The following is a 22,514-nucleotide window of genomic DNA, read 5'->3' as shown; positions in this document are numbered from 1 at the left end:
GAAGTAGCCTATTTCACATTAGCTACACATATCTTTTATGTAGCAATATAAGCTCCATTAAACACATTTTTGCTATATTCAAATCTACAGCACTTTATTTTGGCCATTTTCTTCCAAACTCAGCATAGAAAATGTGAAAAGTACCTGCAGATTCCATCTGGGCCTGCTTATAAGTAAATGTCATAGTGACTTTTGTTACTTTCAAACCAACTTTGTAACTTGTTTTGGATGTTGGCTGATTCTGCAGATATTTTTCTGAAATATTCACCAAAACCACTATATTTGGGTTCTGTAATCATTGTGTTCTAGGTCAGTTTTGAATAAGGGCAGCGGGTTGAGCCGATCATTTCCAACATGTATTGTCCTGGCTCCTGCGTCTAGGTCTCTAGACAGCTTTAATGGCCATGGGGATAAAGGTTTTCGCAGGTCACCATGTGGCAGGATCAGCATAATTGAAGGCTTGAGAGGACGCAGCAGGAGCGACATTTAAATTGGACTTAAGTCTGTTATTCAATGGTGTCTTAATTTAACCACCCTGGGTTATATGAAGCAAAGCCCACTGAGAAAAGTGGCTCACTGGAATGCCAATCATTCTTCAAAGATCCTGAAACTTTTCAAGGTTACAGGGCTGTCTGTGGCTGGGCTGACGAATTGATGTATGTCCCCTGTCGAGCAGAGAATTCAGAGTCCAAGGCCGCCACAGGGCTGTCCTATTAGGGGGTATTGTCCTTCACAACTTCTTAGCCGCCTGTCCTTTTTGGAGCCTACAAAGCTCAGGCAAGGTCATTGTGTCTGCTACAATAAGCTGAGCTGTGGAGTGCTTCAACCTCACATAATTATATGGCTTTAATGCAAGCATCTTTCAATGTTCATCCATTCAAGCGCAAAAAGAGCGGTGTTGTCAGAGAGAGTCGGTGGATGTATCACTGCATCATTATGACTTGCTGTTCAGAGAGCTTTTTTAGAAATTAAATTGGTTCGGCAATTATTTAAAAGGGGATTTTTAGAATTTATGAGTGAAAAGATTGATATATGGTGAGAGAGGACAGCAGCATGTGAGATGGTCGTGAGGCAGAGGTAATGGATTTACCGCCATGTTATCGCCATACCCACATTTTAAGACCCTGAAGATCTCATGATCAGACTCCTATGGCATTGTCTTTGTCTTCGAGACTGGTTTCTGCCAGGTACTGTGAAAGTAAAGTCTCTCCAAGGAGCTCTGTGGTAAAATTACGACACGAGTGATTTCACTGTCTGCATTTTTATGTACCCAGTTCGATAAGATATGAGGTCATGCTTGCAAGATGCCGTTAGGTAAATCTAATCCAACGGTTGCCTGCCGAGACAAAGACAGCTCTGTGGCGAGCAGATCACGGCTTGAATTTAGACCATCGAAGTGTTTCTTAAGAATTAATTAAACAGAGTTCATTACCTGGTAATCTACAACATATGGTGAGAAAAGATTGTGTGACCACTTTGAATACAAACGCTGGGTATTACCGTCTGCTCACACCGAGTATTGGCTCTTTTGGAGTTTGGATTAGGGAAGGATGATTTGATGATATAGTATGTGCCACGGTGGCAATGTGTTAGTTGGTAGATATTATGCTGTACTGTTTATACTGCGCTTATATATAGCCTGATTTGAATCAAATATAGGTGCATATGTATTTTCTTTAATTATTTTTATGACTTCAAGTCATATTTATTATAATCTTTTTCGCTCAAGTGTTAGTCTACATCATGTGAAACTGATTTTGTAATTATGGCATGTTTATAACTTAATATCCAAACAATATCCTGCTTGATAAAAAAAAAAAAAAAAAAAAAAAGATATATATATATATATATATATATATATATATATATATATATATATATATATATATATATATATATATATATAATATGTGTGTGTATATGTGTGTGCTTAAAGTTATTTAAAGACTCCAAATGTGGCTATATACATATGTGTATATGTGTGTATATATATATATATATATATATATATATATATATATATATATATATATATATATATAACATTATGTATGTATGTGTATATATGTAAATAAGGGATGCCACAATGTGTATATTTCAAATATATTTAACTATTATGAAAATAGATGGCTTGAAGAAAACAGATAAACTATACATTGTCTAAGGTTGAGTATGTATATAAGATTGCTGGTAATCAAACAGTTGGTGGTTGCCATTGACTTCCATAGTAGGAAAAAAAAATACTAAGGAAGTCAATGACAACCACCAACTGTTTGATTAAGTGACGTGACATACAGCCAAGTATGGTGACCCATACTCAGAATTCATGCTCTGCATTTAACCCATCCAAAGTGCACACACACAGCAGTGAACACACAAACACCATGAACACACACACACGGAGCAGTGGGCAGCCATTTATGCCCAGGGAGCAGTTGGGGGTTCGGTGCCTTGTTCAAGGGCACCTCAGTCGTGGTATTGCTGGCCCGAGACTCAAACCCACATCCTTAGGGTTAGGAGTCAAACTCCCTAACCACTAGGCCACGACTTCCCAGATTACCAGCAATCTTCAAAATATCTTCTTTTATGTTCAACATAAGAAAGCAACTCATATACTGTAGGTTTAGAACGACATGAGTGTGAGTAAATGATGACAGAATTTTCATTTTTGGGTGAACAATTCCTTTGAGGGGAACACATTTTCTTAATGCTTTATTTCCTAATAGTTACTATATTCCTGACAGTCACTCTCAGTTTTATCAAATGGGACTCTCCACAGCTAGTAAATTAACTTCTTATGGCCAAAGGCTCTGGGAAAAAGAGGGAACATTATAGTACATTTTAAAAGGCATGCAATAATTTCTTGAATGCCTCGCTCATTTTTAGAGTCAAGTACCATGGCTGTTATTTCCAAAAGGGGCTGAAAACCAAAAATATATTTTGCTGTTGTCAAGAAATGTTACAAACAAGTTCTGTGGTGGTATAGGCATCACAGAGACGTGTTCAAGGTTTTTGAAAATGTTTGAAAAGTCAGACAGTTCATGGTCAAGGGCTGTTTAGCCCGAGTTTCAGGAAAGTCCTCTGGCCATGATTTGGCAGAGAGCGAGCGGTGGTGGGCAGTGTATTCATTGCACTAAAGCATAAACCGGGCCAATCTGTTACCGAGCAACAGCAGGCACCCATTCACAACACTTTGTGGGTGTGTAGTTCATGCCGTTACCCGGGGGATGCGGTTTTGTTGAGTTCAGCTTGTGGCACATTTTTTTGGCGTAGTGTTTGGACTGTGGAAGGAATCTGTGGAGAGACAGAAACACAAGGGACAGCTGGGTAAACATTACAGTCCTGTGTTTTCGACATGCCACTTTGATATGTTAATTATTGGTGCTTTGGCATTGCTAGAGAGGTGTAGTCTTTTTGTTGTGGTCATTTGTTCTTTTTCTGTTTTGTTTTGTTTAAAGGTTTTATTGGTGCCTTTGCGCTTTTGAAAAAAAAGTGTCACCTCATTCATCACAAAGGAGCATCTGTTTTTCCATTTGATAGTCATCAGTAAATCAGAACATTACCCTTCCCCCAAGAAGTGCATACTTAATAGAGCAGCTCTGTGAGATCTTGGTGGCCGACATGTCCTGGTCACACAGTTGAGGATGACGCTATCGTCTCCCTCAAGCACGGCCTTAGAACTGACCCAGAGGGCCAGATTGTTTCTCACCAGGCTGAGATAATTATCATACAGGCTGCTTTGGAACAGCACTTCATGGTTCGTTGGTGTATTTTTAGTGGCCGTCTCCAATAATGGGGGCCGAAACCTGATCCAGCTTGATTTGTTGAGTGGATTAAGGCCGCTTGGTGGTAGTGTGTCATCCGGAGTTCAAGGTTGACATCCACTTTAGGTGTCACACCAAGGTCAAGCACGGTTTAATAAGCTGTTTTGTCAGGTCAGGACACATGATCTTCCCTCGACCAGTGGGTAAATTATGAACAATGATCTCGCTGGAGCTGAGGTGAAAACAAGGCTCCAGGAAGAAAGCTATGTGTGTGTGTCAGATCACCTGAACACATGATTTGTTATTTGTGGAAGGGAACAGCCTCAAGTAAGGTATTATGACAGGAAAATTAAGTTTAAACCGAGGTGAAAGTATCATTATTTGGTTTATTATTAGGGTGGGAGATAATAACTATGTTATTATATATAAAAATAACATTATTCATACGTAGGCTATGTTTTTAGATTAACAGATATTATAGATTAGATATTATAAAACCATCTCATAATATCATTTTTGATACGCTAGTGACCTAATTATTTTGCATGTGGAGTAAGAGTTGTTATATTTTGTTTAATCCTCTATATAATCTAATTTAGACATTTCCATTAATTTTATTTATGTATATCATTGGGTTCCTTAAAAGACTGTAACCACACATTCAGGGTTGGGTATGATCAATTGTAATCATTTATGAATCAGCTGTCAAAAAGCCTATATTTGCAGTTAAAGACGTGAAATATTTGTTCATCTGTCCTCTGTAAATGATGAAAGTCTGGCTATTTTAATTCCCCTGCTCTGAGACAGATTAACATGACTTTAAGTGTTTATGACGTATCCCACCATTAAAGTTTCGTTCTTTAATGTCATTACGAAAGGAAGCATTTTCTAAAAAATGATGGATTTGATCCTTTCTTCCCAATGTTAGATGGGCAGACTGATGAGATTGTTCTTAGGTAATATTTTTTGCTGTGTTGTGTTCAATTGTGGCATCAGCAGAAAGGAACAAGAACACAGAATCGGAACTGTTACTTTAGAGTAGAATTATTTGGGCCAAAGTGCAAAAAAATGGAGGCCACTTGTTGGATTGTTAAATTTTGCTGATAGCAGAACCTTATTGTTTTAATCTGCACAAAGATTTTTTTTTGTAGGTGTAACCATCTACATTTTGACACACTATTGACTAAGTTCTGGTCTCACTAGCACAGTGTTACATAAGATAGGATACCTTGTATTAGGAGTCCACTTACACGCAAATTGATTTCTTTTCAATGTAAATCTAAGGGGATTTGAGATAATCTAAAACGCCAGTTATGACCTTAATAGGTTTTGTTGATGTGACCCTGCGTAAACCAGACCTCAAGATCTCAGTTTCACACATGCTTCCGTTAACCTCCATTTTATGCACAGCAGGCTGACAATTTTCAGCTTTTATGTGCCATTTTGTTGCTTATGCAATTGTGGTTCACCTGACATTAGTAGCTAGATGTCTCTGATTTAGCTGGCCTGTTTTTTTTTTTATTATATGCTCTTTTTTTGTGGTTTGACCTCGCTGATTAGGAGATAAGAGCTGACCTGAAAACATTTGAATGGTGTAAATAAGTGCAATGATATAATTGGTGCTCGGGTCTTCTCATCCACCATCCACCCATTCGTGTGGGTGGCGAGGCTAGCAAGGAGAGCTGAAGGTGATAAAACATCCAAGTTGCCTGTAAATGAGATGAAGACTGGAACAGCACTGGGTTCAGCCATTAAAGATGCTTTATAGCAGCCCTGCGTACTCTTCCCCACCCCGAGGTGCACACACGTAAACCTATCTATCAAAGGGAATTGACCTGTCTTTGAGTGATCACTTCACAAGACCTGCTGTTGTCATGAAAACATGCACATGTCCTCCATGTAGACGCCCACACCCCTAGTTTGGGGTAAAAAAGTGTGTAATTTCAAAAAATATACTTCCTTAAAATATGATTGCAATTCTTCAAATTTTAAATCTTTGAACTAATGTGGCACTTGAAAGCTACATCTTCAAAAAATTATACTGTTATAGTGTATAAAACAAACATTTTATCATGAGCTAGCATCCAACCGGCTTTTAGCACACAGAGCTTTCCTTTTTGAGTGATATTTATTTCTCTTTAATGCAAACTTCCAATGTTTCCCAATCGTTTTGCCTGTATTTGGCAGATGCCCTTGTATGCCCTCAGTAACAGCGGATAGGAAAGCTGCCCTCTGAGCTCGTGGAACAAAGCAGAAAATAAAGTTACTGCCTGCAAAGCGCTGCAGTGGGTGGCTTTAACATTCCCATCCACTTTCAGCTCCCGCTAACCTTGCTGAGCTCTGACATCATCCTGGAACAATGTCAGATCCATGTAGATGAATATAATTAAACAAGCGCTTATCATCCAGCCGGGGAAAGTTTAGTGGCAGGTCAACCATGTTTGCCTCTCTCTCGGCTGAAGGTCGGACGAGGGTTAGACAAGCAGTTTGCAGACTGGAAGGTATGTGGAAGAAACAAAACACAGTCTGTAGGCCAACACAAGAACATTTTCCGGAGCACAAAAAGTCTATTTTTACACTTGCTTGTTATTTACACTGAGCTCCGTCGGGCCGGACTATGTTAGAAAATTGAGTACCAATATTCCACACTCTTTATAATTATAAAACCAAAATAAATTAATAAGTGATCTAACTGAAGTACTGTAACTGAAGGAATTATGTATTGTAGTGAAATCTTATTGTAAATAAAAGGCCTTTAAGAATTATATGGTAAGTCAAGTGAACAGATCAGTATGTAATTTTTAATCACATGAATTACTTGACAATTAATCACACATATCAATATACTATGCTAAAAAAAAAAAAAATGTCAATGTAATTCAATACCATTGTTTTGGAAGTGAAAGCACTGAATAGATATTACATAAAGTGTTAGAAGTCAATATTTTGTTTTTTTCTTTTTCCATATCAGTAAACATAAACCAATCACTGGCTGACAGTTCACTGTAATGTTTTGCAATTGATTTGTCCTGCCCATGCTTGACTTGGGCTGTTTACACTAGACTTTTTTTCTGTATTCTGTCTGCTGTTTTAAAATAGATGGTCTATGTAAAGTACCGTCTTTGGTTGTTTGTCAGCGTCTCATGCCATTTGGTTCCCATTTAAAACAACGTTTTGAGGTTTAAAGTAGTTCAACTTTGGAAAAATCATCTTATTGCTCTTGCGTTACGTTCTGCGGCACTCCATCCAGCTATTTTTGAATGCAAGAAGAAAAATGTTCGCTGGTTTTTGTTTTTATGTTTAAAAACAATTACAGTTCCAAAACCACAGCCATACTCTTTACACTATATTTTAATGTGAATTAAAATGGACCGCATTAACATATAGGTGACTAGTAATGTTGATGAATTGAAATTGTAACAACAAGCACCATTTGCTACCCAACAAGTGAGTAAACATGTGGCTCCAAAATGAGGCAACCTGTCACGACCAAAGCCATGGTGTTAGGTCTCGGTTTTTAATTCTAGTGAGTTCTAGCGAAACCATTTGCTTAAGATAGCATGAGGCACAATATGTTACTTAATAAGGCAAGGGATTTTTAGAGTCCTCCGCCATTAGCCGCTGAAATAATCTCCTCTCTGAATGGGGAAAAGCAGCGGTGAAGGGAGTGAAAATGAGTGCACTGCATAGTCTTTGGATAGGAGCAGTATTTAATTAAGATCAGCCTGTCTCACATACATGCTGGCTGATAAGGGCTCCACAGCACATCTGCCAATATGAGAGGTTGATCTCTCTTCGGTGGGGTTAATGAAGGTGGTCTCGGCTGAGTTATGTGATAAAACTCAACTAAACTTTTTTTTGTCCAATCAAAAAAAAAAAAGGAAGACTCTGTGACCTATTTTCAAAGCAAAGAGTCCCAGTAAAATAAGTTTAAAGGTCTTGGAATGGAATTTGGAATCTTGTGGAGATATTATTACATTTATCTGAAAGGTTATTACAAATATAAAAATATGGCATTGATTCAGTACTGTCTATAGGAAATATTTATATAACCACACTGGCTGGGCGATGTTAAATATTCACTCTTTTTTTTTTTCAATTTATGATTTTGCTAGAGATGCAAAATAGGATAGTGATTTTAATATCCTTTATTATGACCTAAAGTTTCCTATCGAGCAAGAAAGTTAAGATAGATGTTTTAATACTGTAAGACTGATGTGTTTGAGTTTTATCGTTTCATTTTTTTATTTTCATTATTTTAATTTTTTATTCAAGCTTTGTCGTTCAGCTTTTTGGGCCTCCTCTTATGGTCTGTGATGTTGGCCTTAGTCTTAAATCGGAAGACAGACTAACTAATCAGCCATTTCCATTTTGTCCATGAACATGACCTCTGATCACAGTGTCACCCTGTCTCGGTTCCTTATCAGGACCCCTGGCAGTTGTTTAGCCTGTTGGCACATGAGAAATGGATATGGAAATGGATATAGAAATGGATCCACTATGCTCAAATATCCTTACAGCATATTCCTGTTAAGAAAAAGGATTCTTGCCAATTTCAGCATTAACGAGCTCTGTTTTTTATTTCTTGTCACGGTATGTACTCGGACTTGAGTGTTGTGAAAGGCAAATGTGTCCTAGCATTCCAGTGACTTGTGTAAACTTAGCTCCACCGGCCAACCTGCATGCATAGTATTTTCAGATAAGATATCTGGCAACATGTTTTGAGCCATACCAGGCTGGGATGATGAACAACGCTAAATTCCGTCCCCTCCTGATCACCCTCCTGAGGTTAAACTAAAAACCGCTCTATGCAGGCTAAAGCACACCCAAGTGCAGGACAAGAACAGCTGGGTACCAGTGTGGCCACGGTTGGCAGCGTGTAGGGTTTCCTCTGCAGAGGGGGTCAATTCTACTTCCTCGAAAGGGGGCCTGGGCCTCTGAGAATCTGTCATCGTTCACATTGTAAAAAGCTCTGCATATATCTGTTTTTGACCTCCCAGAAAAAGCTTCCTATCTAGGGTGAGCATCTACGAAGTGTTAATGCAATGGCGTTCAGAGTAGTTCATACCATTCTTTGAGGTGGCAGGGTGGAGTTATGAAAATTGTATACATTTTAATTAGTAAAAGTTATTAAGAAGTCAATTTTGGGGCTGACATTTTTTTTAATTATTATTATAATATATTAAATATATAAATATTGTAATAAATTATTAACAATTGAATATAACTTTGTATATTTAATTTAATTCCTTCAAATTTGCAAAGCCAGTCAATTCAATAAGTGCTTTTTCTTTTTTTAGTTGAGAACCAGAAATAATATTTTGGCCATCAAATCCATTTATGTAATTATATAATTTCACTTTTATGGTTAGCAGTCAAATTGGGTGTAATTTCACAAAATTAAATTTCATTACATTACAAAATTCTTATTATAAATACAATTTTAATCCAGGTAATGGTTTTAATTAATCAAACAAATTATATTTTTAAAATTTCCAAAACGCTGTGGCAAAAAGGGATGCACACGGGACATTTCAGTGCCTCCTTTATGTAAATGGATGGCCTTCAAATTGGTGCAACACTACATCAGTGTGTATAAGCTATCTGACCTCCTTTTAAGCTCTCTTATACTTCGATTTCCCTCTGCCATGTGTCATCTCTGCCTTTATATTGCAAACTGTATCTTTGGCTAGACAAGCAGATAACTCTGCGATTCCACCGTGGTGCGAGGTTGGAGGTACACAGGCTCTAAGAAATGTTTCATCACGGGGACCGATAGTGCAGGCGGCCCGTTAAAGAAAGGCAGGATATTTGAGATATCTATCAGGGTACCGTGAAGGTTTTTTTTTGTCTTGCAGATGCAGTTCAAGGACTCCTGCAGGCAGCACGACCCTCACTGTGCTTCTGACGCGATTCAAGGTCATGCACACTCACCCTCTGACATTCACTGCACTCACTACAGAGAGTGTGTGTTACTGAGAGAGTGAGTGGGGGAAGGGAGAGCGAGGATGGGGTTGCAGTAAAAGTCATCTTCCCCTGTGTGCTCTGAGTAAACAGTTCACTTTGCTCTGTGTGAGCGCAGCCAGGGCCTCATTTGCTCAGCCGTTTTTACTCATCTCTCTCATTTGCTGACAACTTGAGACATGCTGTTCTCTGGCTGCCTCTCTGTAGGACCGTTTGTCACGTCAGGGGGCTTTATTTTACTTAAGTATGAGTTATCTCAAACCCGGCTGCTAAATTAATGCACCTTTAAATTCTGTGCTGTTTCATGCCTTTATAGTTATTTTATGTGGTCAGTGCTGAGCACTCAGGATATTGAAATGGCATGTGCTTACATTCTCTGCTAAACAGATGCCATTGTGATGTACATACAATACCACAGATGATATACTGATATTGTACCCAAAATAGAGATGGGCAAAACTGCAATTATTATTATTTTGATTTTTTTCATAATCGACTAGTCAGAGTAAAGATTTGTGTTAATAGCCTGGTTTAGCATGTTCACTACATGCTTTTCTTAAGAGACATTCATATGTATACATTGAGCAATCAGTATAATTGCAGTTGTTGTGTTATTGAAGTATTATTTCTATACTAATATATTAATATTTTGAATAAGCTTTTAATTTTGTATTTTCAGTTTTGATTTTATTTTAGTTTTAGTAATTTTGTTATGCGCTTTCATAATTTCTATTTGTAAAAAAGTCTACTATTTAGCTATAATATATTTTTACGTTTTTTAAGCTTTTCATCTAATATTTAAATTATGAGCTATTCGATAATTCGATAATTTTTAGTTAATGATAGCAATGCTTTAACAATGAATTGGAAAATAATCATTTTAATAGTTTGATTTAAAATTGTAGCCATTCACATTAAACATTTAACATGAACATGCTTGCATTCGAGTACAAAAATATTAATCAGCACAGCTGTTTTCAACATTGACATTAAGAACTGTTTCTTTAGCAAATCAGAATATTCAGGTGATTTCTGAAGGGTGTGTAGGGCTGCAACTAACAATTATTTTGATGATTCGTTGATCGATTATTTTTTTGATTAATAAATTAATCAGATAACAACAACCCCCCCCCCCCCCCCAAACAGTTTTCTTTATTCTTATTTTATTGACAAAAACACACTATTCCACATTCTGCCCAATGTCCTTCAAACAAATGTACCACCTGAATACTATGAAAACATACGGTGCTCAAATATTTATTAGACCACCTGTCATATTACAGAAAACAAAACATTTTAGGAATCTAAAAACCAAAAAAAGTAAATCTAAAAATATTATTGTAATTTATTCGCCAAATAACAAACTGAAACAACTAAATCGTATTTATTCATATAATAACAAAAATGGCCTCCTTTGCTTTGATAACAGCTTGCAGACATTGTTTATGTACTTTTTGACTAATTGGGTATCTGAATTAAAAAAAACAAAGCACTTGACTATTTTGTTCTGTCTTGCATAGATAACAGCAATAACTATATTATAGCATTAGAATTAGCCAACTACTGCATCTAAAGAGCTTGCGCATATTGGAGGACTAACCAATACAGAAAGCTAAAAAAGCTGTTTCTTACACTTTTTTTTTTTTTATTTTTGTCCATATAAATGCGTTATTCACTGCTGTAATTTGATGTGACAGGCTGAAGTGGGACGTGCACTGTAGGCAGACCTTACTAAGCGATAATGAAAATCGTTGTCGATGATTTTCATTATCAATTTTATCGATTAGTTGTTGCAGCCCTGGTAACGTGGCACTGAAGACTCTCATTTTAATCTTGAGTAACTATAGAGTAGTACTGAATCCTTCATATATCCAAAAAGTCTTTAGTTTTATCATATTTATAATCGAAAAATACAGCTTTGCTGATTCTTTCTGGAAAAAGTTGAGCTCCTGGAGGCTGGCCGTGAGAGGAGCTATAATACTGATGTTTCGTGTTGTTTCCATTAACATATATTTTCTGGGAGAAATACTCATATAAGGACTTCTGTTCTCGTCTACGTCATTAGATCCTCGATCGGAAAAAAAAAACAGCCGAAACTTGTAGCAACCCGGAAGTCATTCTTCTAAATTATTTTTTTAAACTTTGGCCATGTTTAGCATGAGAATCCATCTCTTTAACACAGTGAACAACTCTGAATACACGAATCACCATTGTACCCCCCCTTTAAAAACAAATGGAAGCTTCTGGTACCAAGCGGAGCCGGCAGTGGATTAAGCCAATGAGCAAATGGTAAATGGTAATCATATCATGGCTAGCAACAACATAATTGCCTTTCAGAAAATGTGTTAACTTAGCGATCTTTGTCACCTAATTAATATTCATAAAGAAAGCCCAGTGTTTATATTAAAATCCCACCTCTTTTCAGATCATTCCTACACCCCTGATCATTAGCATGCTAAAGGAAAGCACGCTTTAGCACTTTAAAACTCCTCTCAAGAAGGATGTGTCCCATTTATGGTGCCATTGTTAAAACTACCAGCAAAAGATGAATAGGTGGCAAGCATGACCAAAGGCCATGTTATCATTTGAAAGTGTTTCTGCTACTGTTTTGACGCTCATTAATAAATAACAAAACAGAAAATAGGACAAGAGGATAGAGGGAGAGAGAACAACTGTGTAAATGCTGCTTTTAAAGAGACAGGCCTGTCAAAGGTTTGCTGACTCGTTTAGCTTTGCGTCTTCCACTGTTATTATTACGTTTTTAATTCGGCTTAATTTCTGCTAATTAGCGACTGTAGGACTGAAAGGCTTCGCCATGTCCATCCATCTGTGTCAGGACAGCGATTTGCCTCTCCTGAGTTGTGTTCATTACTTTTATCTTTTTCAAGTCCTTCAGAAGTGCTTATTATTATTTGAGTCAACCTGACGGAAAGTGTACTGTCAGCTCTTTTGAGAGTGGGCCGTAGTACAGAGCGCAGGCCTGGAACCCACGAGGGACAGTTGGAGGTACATAAAAAGCCCATGTGTGGTGGAGGCCTACCGTTAGCTGCTCTGTGGGTAGCCACTGCACATTTTAGATGCTGGGTTACCATGATGATCAGAAATAGTACCGCTGCTTCCTGAGGCTTTATGATGGTACTGTGGTACTTTGGTATATATTATATACAAGGGTACAGAACTATTATCATATTCATATACCATTGTTTTTCTATAGTACTCCAAAGCACTTTAAAGAATACGAAGTTATTACTACTGTTGGTATAGTCAAGATTTAAGTTTTTTATTATTATTATTATTATTTATCTATATTACAAGCTAGTAAGAAGTAGCTAAACTGAATTTAATGTAATTTTTTTTTTATTTACCTGTTATTGAAATGTTGGATGATGTTATTATTTTTATTATTATTTGTACATTTATTTGGCACAAAACCATTGAGCATTTTAAATATGTTGACATAAAATGACACAACAAATACTAATAAAAACAAATGTGTTTACATATAAATATTTTCATGAAACATAACTAATGTTACAATACAATATAGGTCTTGTTGTATAGGGAATTATGTGAGGACTACAGGTTGGCACTGCAGTAAAACTGCATAAAGATATGTCAACAGTGTTTTTTTGTAAGAAATTAATGCTTTTTTCAGTTATTAAATTAAGTAGAAGATCTAAAGTTAAAAAAGCTATATGTTCTATTTCAAATAAATGCTGTTCTTTTGAGCTTTCTATTCATCAAAGAGTCCACAATAAAACATTTTGCATACAAATACAAAAATATTTATCAGCACAACTGTTTTCAACATTGATAATATTAAAAAGGTTTTCTAAAACAGCAAATCAGCATATTAGTATGATTTCTGAAGGATCATAATTTCGGACACTGAAGTAATGAATATTCATTTTTGCCACCACAGCAATAAATTACTTTATAAAAAAGTTTAACATACTACATATTTGTATTTTGCGTGCAGTAATATTATGGCGGTTTACTCAAATGTATTAGTGTTTGATATAATTGCATGAAGAATGTCTTGAAGAATGCTAGCAGATGGTTGGTAGTGTATTATTCATGGCACTTACATGACACGGAAAGGAAATAAACCTGCTTATGTAACTTGTCAACATATCTTCATGCAGTTTTACTGCAGTGCCAGCCTGTAGTCCATTTCCTATACAACAAGACCTATATATGATAAACCCCTGGATATTTAGAAATCTGATCAAAATCCCATGAAATCGCAGACAGGGATTGGTGTTTTTATGTTGGTGGAAATGCCTGTATCAGGTTTCTATTTAGTCGTATGTAACATGATTTGTTGACAAGTTTTTAAACATATGGTCATAAGGTTTTAAATGAACTGCTTAGACCAGAAATACTGCAGCATTGGCACTGCATTGTTTCACTGTGTTGGTTGCATACATAATTAAGTCATTTTGAAGCTTTGCAATAAAGCTGCAGTTTTGGTTTCATAACGAGTCGCCTTGTCTTAAGTTAACAGTTGTCTCTTTCTGGTCACATCCTTGAAAACTCTCTTCCCCTTCCTCTGGACTCATACATTTGGCTCTGATGACTGCAGAGACTTTACTGTGTTAATAACTTCTCTCTCATCTAGGGAAAAGGCTGGGGACCCAGGCACTGTCTTCCTTTTAATGTGCTGGCTTTTCTTCAATCATTTAATTAAGAAAAAGTGTGATTATTCAGCCTCGAGTCAGCTCCTTCTCCCTTCCAGCGCCTCATTCATCTCTGATTAAACTTGTAGCGTGCGGTAACTGTTCTTGCCTGCACTTTCTAGGGCATGTGAAACAGGAGGAGATTGTGACCGTAGAGAAAAGAGGAACCTGAGGTCTTTGAGTGAGTTGCAGGATAAGAAAATGGTCCCCTTTGGTCTCTTCAACTTTATAAAGGCCATGCTTGCAGCTGTGCTATCTCTTTTTGCTTTTAAGTTAGGGTTATCTCTTTTTGGGCCGCATAACCTGTCTGAGATTTAACCCCACTAATTAAGGGCTGACCCCTCATGGGAATTCACAATAAAAGGTTGGGGTCTTTTCAGTAATTTCATTAATCAAAAAGTTAGCTAACAAGTTTATGTACAAGGTTGTTTTCACCTGGTGCAGAATAGAAGCAATTATCTGAGAGGGCAGTAGATAATACAAAATGTTGACAAAACATTAATACTTTATTTACACTACCATTTAAAAAGTTTGAGGACAGTAAGATTTTTATTAAGAAATGATTACCTTTGTCTAGGAACAACTCTACATTTATCAAGCAAAAGAAAATGCATTTTATAATGTTAGAAAATATTAAAAATAAATGCCTTTTTTTGAGCTTTATCAAATAAACCTGAAAACATCAGTTTCCACAAAAATATCAAGCAGTACCGTTTTTAACATTCATAATAATAAATGTTTCTTGAGCAGCAAATCTTCATATAAGAATGATTTCTTGAAGGTCATGTGACTCTGAAGACTGGAGTAATGATGCTGAAAATTCTGCTTTGCATCACAGGATTTTATAATATATATTAAAACAGAAAGGTTATTTTAAATTGCAACAATATTTCACAATATAAGTTTTTACTGCAAAAATGCAGCCTTGATGAGCATAAGGGACGTCTTTCAAAAAACACATCAAAATATATTTAAAAAAAGCTGAACAAAAAATTTGAATCATTTGTGTGGACTATTATTTTTTTATTATCATGTTTGTGACTGTGTTATGAAATGTAGAATTTTTACCTACAACCTTAATTTGACAGAACATGTTTAAAATGGCATCTAAAATTTAAACCTCTCAATTTTCACTGTATGAATAAACATGGGGAAAACTCGTTTTGTGGAAAAATATGAAAGGTTTATATATATATATATATATATATATATATATATATATATATATATATATATAGCATGAGTTTGAATGGGCATGACTCTTTGATTGACAGATTTGTCTGCATTGTTTATGCATAACAGCACCTCTTTGAACTACTGCAAAATGCATTGCTGTATCAGACAGACAAAAGATATACAGGGATACGTTTCCAGATCAGCACTATTAACAGTTGAGGTGCTATAATTCGAGTCAAGTTCCTCAGCCGAATGCGACGGCGGTTGTAAACATAGACCCCATGAGAGGAATTCCACCGGGAGACAAAGCAAGGGTTAGAGAGCCTCGTTCCCCTCTCCCTCTGCTCTAGGGTGGAAATGGTTAACATATCACTGTAATTGGCACCCGCAGCTGCTTGTCCTCTCCACAAACAGGAGGGGATGACCCCCCCACCCCCCACTTTCTCCCCCTTCTCTCTCTCACTCTCTTTTTGCAGCCTCTGCTTTGTGTGACAGCTGCCTAATTGGGCATTCTCCCCTCGTAGTGAGGCTGCCTCCTCCGGCCTCGACTGCTGACGAATGGCAGCGGATTACAGATGAGGACACAATGACCCGTTTGACCTTCCAGCAGCAGGAGGAGCAGAGGGAGGGGCCTGACGGGCCGGGCCCGGGCCCAGAGCCTCAGGTCACTAGAGGATGAGGTCGTGAGAAGGTGGAGGATCTGCCAGGTGGCCAATGACAGAGTGTCACATGACAGTAGCTTGATGTCAATGTGTCAAGGGTAGACTGGTGGCACTGCATCCTTAAAAATACTTGCACGGATGCACACGTGCACGGTAGCTTTTGCTGTAATCCCCAGCTCTCAAAGCGATCAAAAACATCAGAAGGAGAGGCAGTCCTATTTATTTTTATCTCATTTACTTGTGATTTTTCTTTTGCTGGAATTCTAATGATGCTCATTATGCTCATAACGGTTTTCTGGGTTTGGTAAATTAATTATATACAGCAGACTGATATATTAAATAATTTTAATATTTCTAATATTTGCACATTCTAATGCTGTAAATGGTTAAATCTGATTTGTTTCAGTTACACATGTAACATAAAATCAGTGTTTATTTACCATTTAAAAATTAAAGGTGACAATCCTACTTTAATGTTACTACGAGTAAACCATTTGTAGCATGAACGTTTTATAAAGTATGGCTTTTTGGAACCAGATCTGTCCGTTTGAGTGATGTCCGATTCGCGAACGAATCGTTCGATTTTTAACCTGTTCTTCTTACTGAAGCGGTTGAACCAGTTCACCAAATCGAACTGAATCGTTTGAAACTGTTCGCGTCTCCAATAAGCATTAATCCACAAAAGACTTAAGCTGTTAACTTTTTTAACGTGACTGAGATTCCCTCTGAGTCAGAATAAACCAATATCCCGGAGTAATTCATTTACTCGAACAGTACACTGATTGAACTGCTGCGACGTGACAACTGAAGATGAACACAGAGCAGATAACGAGCATAAACGCCCATTCTCGAGTCAAGAACTGGTTCCATCTGTTTTGGGATCACCAGTACACTGAACCGAGAACTGTTTTATTCTATTTTATTTCAGGTTTATTTAAATGGACCAAAATTATTTTGAATATTATTTAGTATAGAATTTTAGTTAACTTAACACTAGATTATGGGTACACAATATATCAGTGTCCATATCCTCCAATATTGGCATTTTTTCTTTGGCTAATATTTGAAACGGATCAAACAATACCATACAAAACCAGGCAGAACATTATAGAAATAGACTTATAAAATATATCATAATCTTTCCGGCCATAACATAAAAAAATTTTGGTTATCACTTCTGGTCATCAGATCTTATTTTTATTGTTTATTGACTTATTTTTTCTGTATTGCCTACACATTGCTGATGCAGCTGTATTTTTCTGTGCACTTGGCTCAAGCAAAACTCTTAAAATATAACGTCTATTTCCAAAAGTTAAAATAGTTACGAGTGTGTATAAATACCAAAACAGCAGCTGGTATTTAAAGGGGCTAGGCTAATGACTGTATTTTTCTTAATGCCAGCACCTTCAGAATTTCACAGCATATGTGCAGCAGACTAATGATCCAAATGAGCCCTTTTCTCTCCAGATCATTTGCTGCACACATTGGAAAGACATTTGTTAGGCTTTCTACGTTAATAAAGAGGAGGAAAAAAGGAGAAATTCTATCACTAACCGCTGCAAGGCAAGTTCAAGCCATAAAGGTCTTGTCTGCTGAAGCATTTCAGCTTGGCTTAGCTTTCTTAGCCGGCTGTTGTAGTCATGATGCCATGACCAGTCTCTGCTCCACTTCACCCACACACACACACACACACACACCATTCTCGCATTATAAGAGCGAGTGTGCGGCGACAGAGCAGAGCATCTTCTAAGACACAAAATACAGGTTGTCAGAAAGGCTGGCGGAGCCTTGTTCCTGTCACGCTGCCAGAAAGCAATATCACTCAGCTGAGGTAGAAAGCCATCAGTTGTAAAATATGATGAATTATCCCTATTCAGCAGAGAGTGGGCCGTCTGTGGGCGTGTGGCTCTCTGTGTGTACGCGAAAGTACGTGAGAGTGTATGAAGAAAGGCTATGCCTGTGTGTGAGTCTGTTTTGTGTGACTGAGCACTGAAAGCCTGGTTGCGGCACACATAAGAGTGTGTGGGTGAGAAAAAGTGAGAGAGACCAGCCACGGGGTTACTACAGGTTTAATGGTGACCTTGTTGTGCTCACACTTAGCTGCTTTCAGTGTTGAGTTGCTCAGAGCGAGTGTCTGATCCCCCACCCGGGTGCTCACACACTTGATTAGTGGCCTTGGTTATCTGCCTTGAGGACAAGCCACTGCCCCCTCCTTCACTGGTTAGGGCTAGGGCACTGAAGGGTGTCAACCCCAAAGAAATAAGAAGAAAGAGACAGAAGGAGAGAGAAGAAAGGGGCAGGATGTTGTTGAGGTGTATTAGTATTCAGACAGAGCCTTACAGCCTGCAGAGCAAATTGATTACTACACTGTACCTGTTCTTAGTGTCACAGCTTTGTAAGACGGTAAGATCTTATATTGTATATCAGTGTGGGCATGACAGAAAAATCTCTTCAACATTGTTGGGACCATTATGAATTTTAGCTTTCTGAAGTTGTGACTGAGTCGGATTACTGTCTGATTTGTTTGAATGGTTTGTCAGGTTTCGGTGGGTTTTGATTGTTGAAATTTAACTTTGGTGCGTTTAGTATTTTTTTTCCCTCATTGAAAACGTTTTAGATAAAGAAATCAGTAGCTTCAGAGAGCTGCTGGGATGACTTATTTAAGGCCAGCCTGAAAGTTAGCATGATTCCTCTGGTACCCTTGAAGAAAACTCAGTTGTAATTTTATTTAAGAATAACTGCAGAAAATAGGTTTGGTGACCAACAAAGGTTTGAGATTCTCACAAAAAAATTTTGTCAAGATAATCTTCACCAGTGACCATAAAGTTATAGATTTTAAAGCCTGAATATAGTCAGCAGAAGTAAAACACTGAAGTTAGGCTATAAGCAATCTACACCACGGTCACATGACTTCAACATAACTCCCATTAAGCCTCTGAAAACTCTTTGAATATTTAAAGTAAAATCTACAAGTTGGAATGTTGGAGTTATTATAATAGGTTCTGTATGAGTTATAAAAACAGCTAAAGTGGAGTAGGTCCTGACAGCCTCTGTAGTCCAAATATTTATTTATTGATTGATTGATTTATATATTTTCTTAATCCTCATCCAGTAAATCAGGAACATCTGGAAAAGTCATGGGGCCTTTGAATATTATCATGGACAATAGGGGTCCATGGAGTCAAATGGCTGAGATCCACTGGCCTAGGCTCATTGTGCATAACTTGTAATGATCTCACATCCTGGAAAAAGTTAAAAGCTTGTCTTTTTTGTATGAGGACGTTGCTTAGCTATCTCTAAAGACTTGAGCCAATGACATGAGGTTCATCATGACGCACATGTTGACCCTTCACTTGACCCTTAAGGCAATGGTGCAGTGTATGTTTATTTGTTTTATAAATAATAAAAGTGGTCATTGGTTCCCTCTCAAGCAGTTGGAGATTTAACCAGTGGTATATTGCCCATTAGTCTGGGTGTTTATTTTGTCCTGCACTCCTTGTGTTTGGTTTTGCAAGTATGATTGCACTTTGCAGTGCTGGCATTCGATCTGCTATTCTTGGTCCGAGCTTTTTACATAATGACTGGCATAAACTATGATCCTGATATACGTGATCACTTGAGTTAGGGCGAAGGGTGACTTTTAAAGAGCCATGGGCTCTCCTTGTATTACTATTAATTTTTATCAGCCTCTCTCTCACGAAAAGTCTTCTAATACAACCCCCCCCCCCCATGTGGAGCCTAAAAAAAGGTCACAGCACTTGTTTTCTGAAGGTTGCGTCCTAGTTACAAAAGCCAAAAACTTCCACTCAAGTACTTAAAGTGTTTTTTTTTTATTTGGCATTTTCATAATCTGTTTTTTACTGGGCATGGAATGATTCCCATGCTCACGTTTCACAAGTCATTTCCTACCCTTGAAATTTAGCCATTTACCATAGTCAAATAGAAGTACAAATATTTAGTCCGTTCCCATTTCCTGGTTGTAGGAAGTAATACATTTTTTTCCTTGAAGATGCTCAGTATCACTTCAGTACGTTATTTGTTTCTTGGCTGAAAGCGAACCATCAAAGATTCATGTTATTCTGTAGCTGAATATGAACTAGCTTGGTCTTCTCTGAGCATTCCTGTTAACATTAAGCTGCCATCATAAATCTCCAAGTCAAGACTGTTACTTGTGGCAGGATGCTGGAATTATGTTTGGAGTCTTGTGACGGTACATGCAGGGGGCCCCGTTATATTTCTGCCATCTACTTGGGAAAGGATCCCTTCTGCTTGGCTAAAACACTCTGGTATCACCCTGTGCTTGTCCATGTAAAAGGTTAACTCATCTTAGGGTCATCATAATGTAGGTCAGACTATGCTTTTACTAAGAGTCAGAGATTGCACTTTGCAAAGCCCTAACTAAAGGGGTGTGCTCCAGCTGGGAAATGTCAGTGCGTGATGCCCATAATGCTTGTTTGGAAGTAGGTCACAGTGACCTAGTTTGAGTGGTGCATGGCCCTGATTGACTGAGTCACCTAACGCTATCTTAGGAATGTGTTGTTGTAGTTCTACTGGCTTTTATGCCTACGTGTGCAACAAAAGGATAACAACAACTTCGTCGAAGTGGCACAACTATGGGCGAAATTCATTTTTGTTTCCAGAACACATCAGCTTGATGGCGGGGATGAATGCACATCGCAAGGGCAGCTTTGTCTCTTTTTATTAGAACCTAATGCTTTGTATGGACGCCAGCTGTTGCATCAACTTAAACGGCCCAGGCAGAGTGAGTGACCTTGACTTCAAACAGGGCATGCACCAGGTTTTGCTCCTTTTGCCTCATCATGCATTTTAAATAGCCTAAATGGATTACAGTTTCTGGACGGTGGAGGTAATTTATGATCTGGTATTTTTTGGGTGGGTCAATTAATCTTCCAGCCTCGCAGTTGAGAAATGAGGGATCCAGTCCAGATCTGATCTGATCTGATCCTCTCCATTTATATCAAGCCAGTCATTTTACAGGGAATTTTTATTTCTCAGCTAACTCATTCTGGAATGTTGTCACCCTGCACTGATGGTGGTAATATTGTGCAACAAAACCCTGAATAGAACCGAGTGAATGAACTCCTATATAACTAGGTTTTGTCAAAGATATAGGCTAGCTCATAACTGTCAGAAAATGGCATGGTTTCTTATATTGACTGAATACATTATTAAAACTGAATTTTTTTCTTTTGTAACTTAGGATACTGAATATCTCTTCAGACATGAGATAAGTGTGTTAAAGTACTTGTTTATCTGTTTAACAGGGTAAGGCGTTGTCAGTATTGCGTTTCCTCTTTTCATTGGATTAGGACATTTAGGACAACAAGCTACAGTGGCCTATTGATAGGATGAAGTCTTGTTGTTTGCCCAAATCAATTTCCTTCTCCCACTTTTTGACACAATAGATATAATGCTTGCTCAGACAAATCTTAAATTTTCACAGTCTTGTTCAACTTCCTTTTATTGACAAATATAATTTTTTCATATCATTACAACATCCATACAGAGTCGAAATATACATTCAGTAGGGTTAGGCAATATACATTTTAGTAATATTTTTTTTACAGTTTCATCATTGTTTAGAAGTCTGTTTATATATTGATTTGTGTTTAGAGAAAATTTTGATTGTATAGTGTTATACAATGAGTTTCTCAGGCCTTTCACTTTGACACCTCTGTGACCGATATCTTGATAAGGTCATCCCATACTGTCCACTCTCTGTCAGCCCCAGCAATGTAGAACAACCAGAGGTGCCAATTATCAGCAGAACAAATCAACCATAGCCATTGACTTTCACTTTGACCATAGAACACTGACAAGGTCAGCCTTGTGTGTATTCCATGATTAAGTACTTACAATTCCATCTTATTTAGGTTTTCATTTTCCTATGAAGTGTAGACATTGGTACAGCTGTACCAAGATGCTTGAGTTGTGTGGTGAGAATAGCGTTTGCAGGCTTGTGCATATACATAATAAATGTGTCATTCTGCAGAGCCAATTGCACTGTGTGATCCATAGTTGTTATATTTTGAGATAATGTACTCAGAGCAACTACGGTAACATAGAACTGAAGGACTAGGCTGCATCATGTGGGTGTTCATTCTCCAGGCACTGACACTGATTGCAGAAAGGGTGAGCGAAAGATACCCATGTCTGTCAAACCAGCCAGAAACATAGTAAATGAGTAAATGTTTGTTGTAAGTCCGAAAAAGGTTGTTTTTGCACCCTGAATAAATATCTAAATTTAT

General features: G+C 37.6%; 1 protein-coding gene across 4 annotated transcripts in view; it reads left to right on the top strand.

Moving 5' to 3' along the window:
- Positions 1–22,514, top strand: part of LOC128028912 (nuclear receptor-interacting protein 1-like) — a 33,492-nt gene that overhangs the window by 5,015 nt on the left and 5,963 nt on the right. Inside the window, exon 2 of one of the 4 annotated variants that reach the window (XM_052616242.1) lies at positions 9,623–9,683. The exons of 1 other annotated variant lie outside the window; for it this stretch is intronic. The gene's annotated coding sequence lies outside the window, so the exon portion shown is untranslated. Of the gene's footprint in view, positions 1–9,622; positions 9,684–16,050; positions 18,649–20,770; positions 21,008–22,514 lie in introns of those variants that run through there. 2 more of the 4 variants (XM_052616244.1, XM_052616243.1) reach the window with 2 other exon arrangements.

The sequence above is a fragment of the Carassius gibelio genome, chromosome A15 (assembly GCF_023724105.1).
Source record: "Carassius gibelio isolate Cgi1373 ecotype wild population from Czech Republic chromosome A15, carGib1.2-hapl.c, whole genome shotgun sequence".
Lineage (NCBI taxonomy): Eukaryota > Metazoa > Chordata > Actinopteri > Cypriniformes > Cyprinidae > Carassius > Carassius gibelio.
The sequence above is the reverse complement of the archived record's forward strand: the minus strand, read 5'-3'. Positions and strand labels throughout refer to the sequence as shown.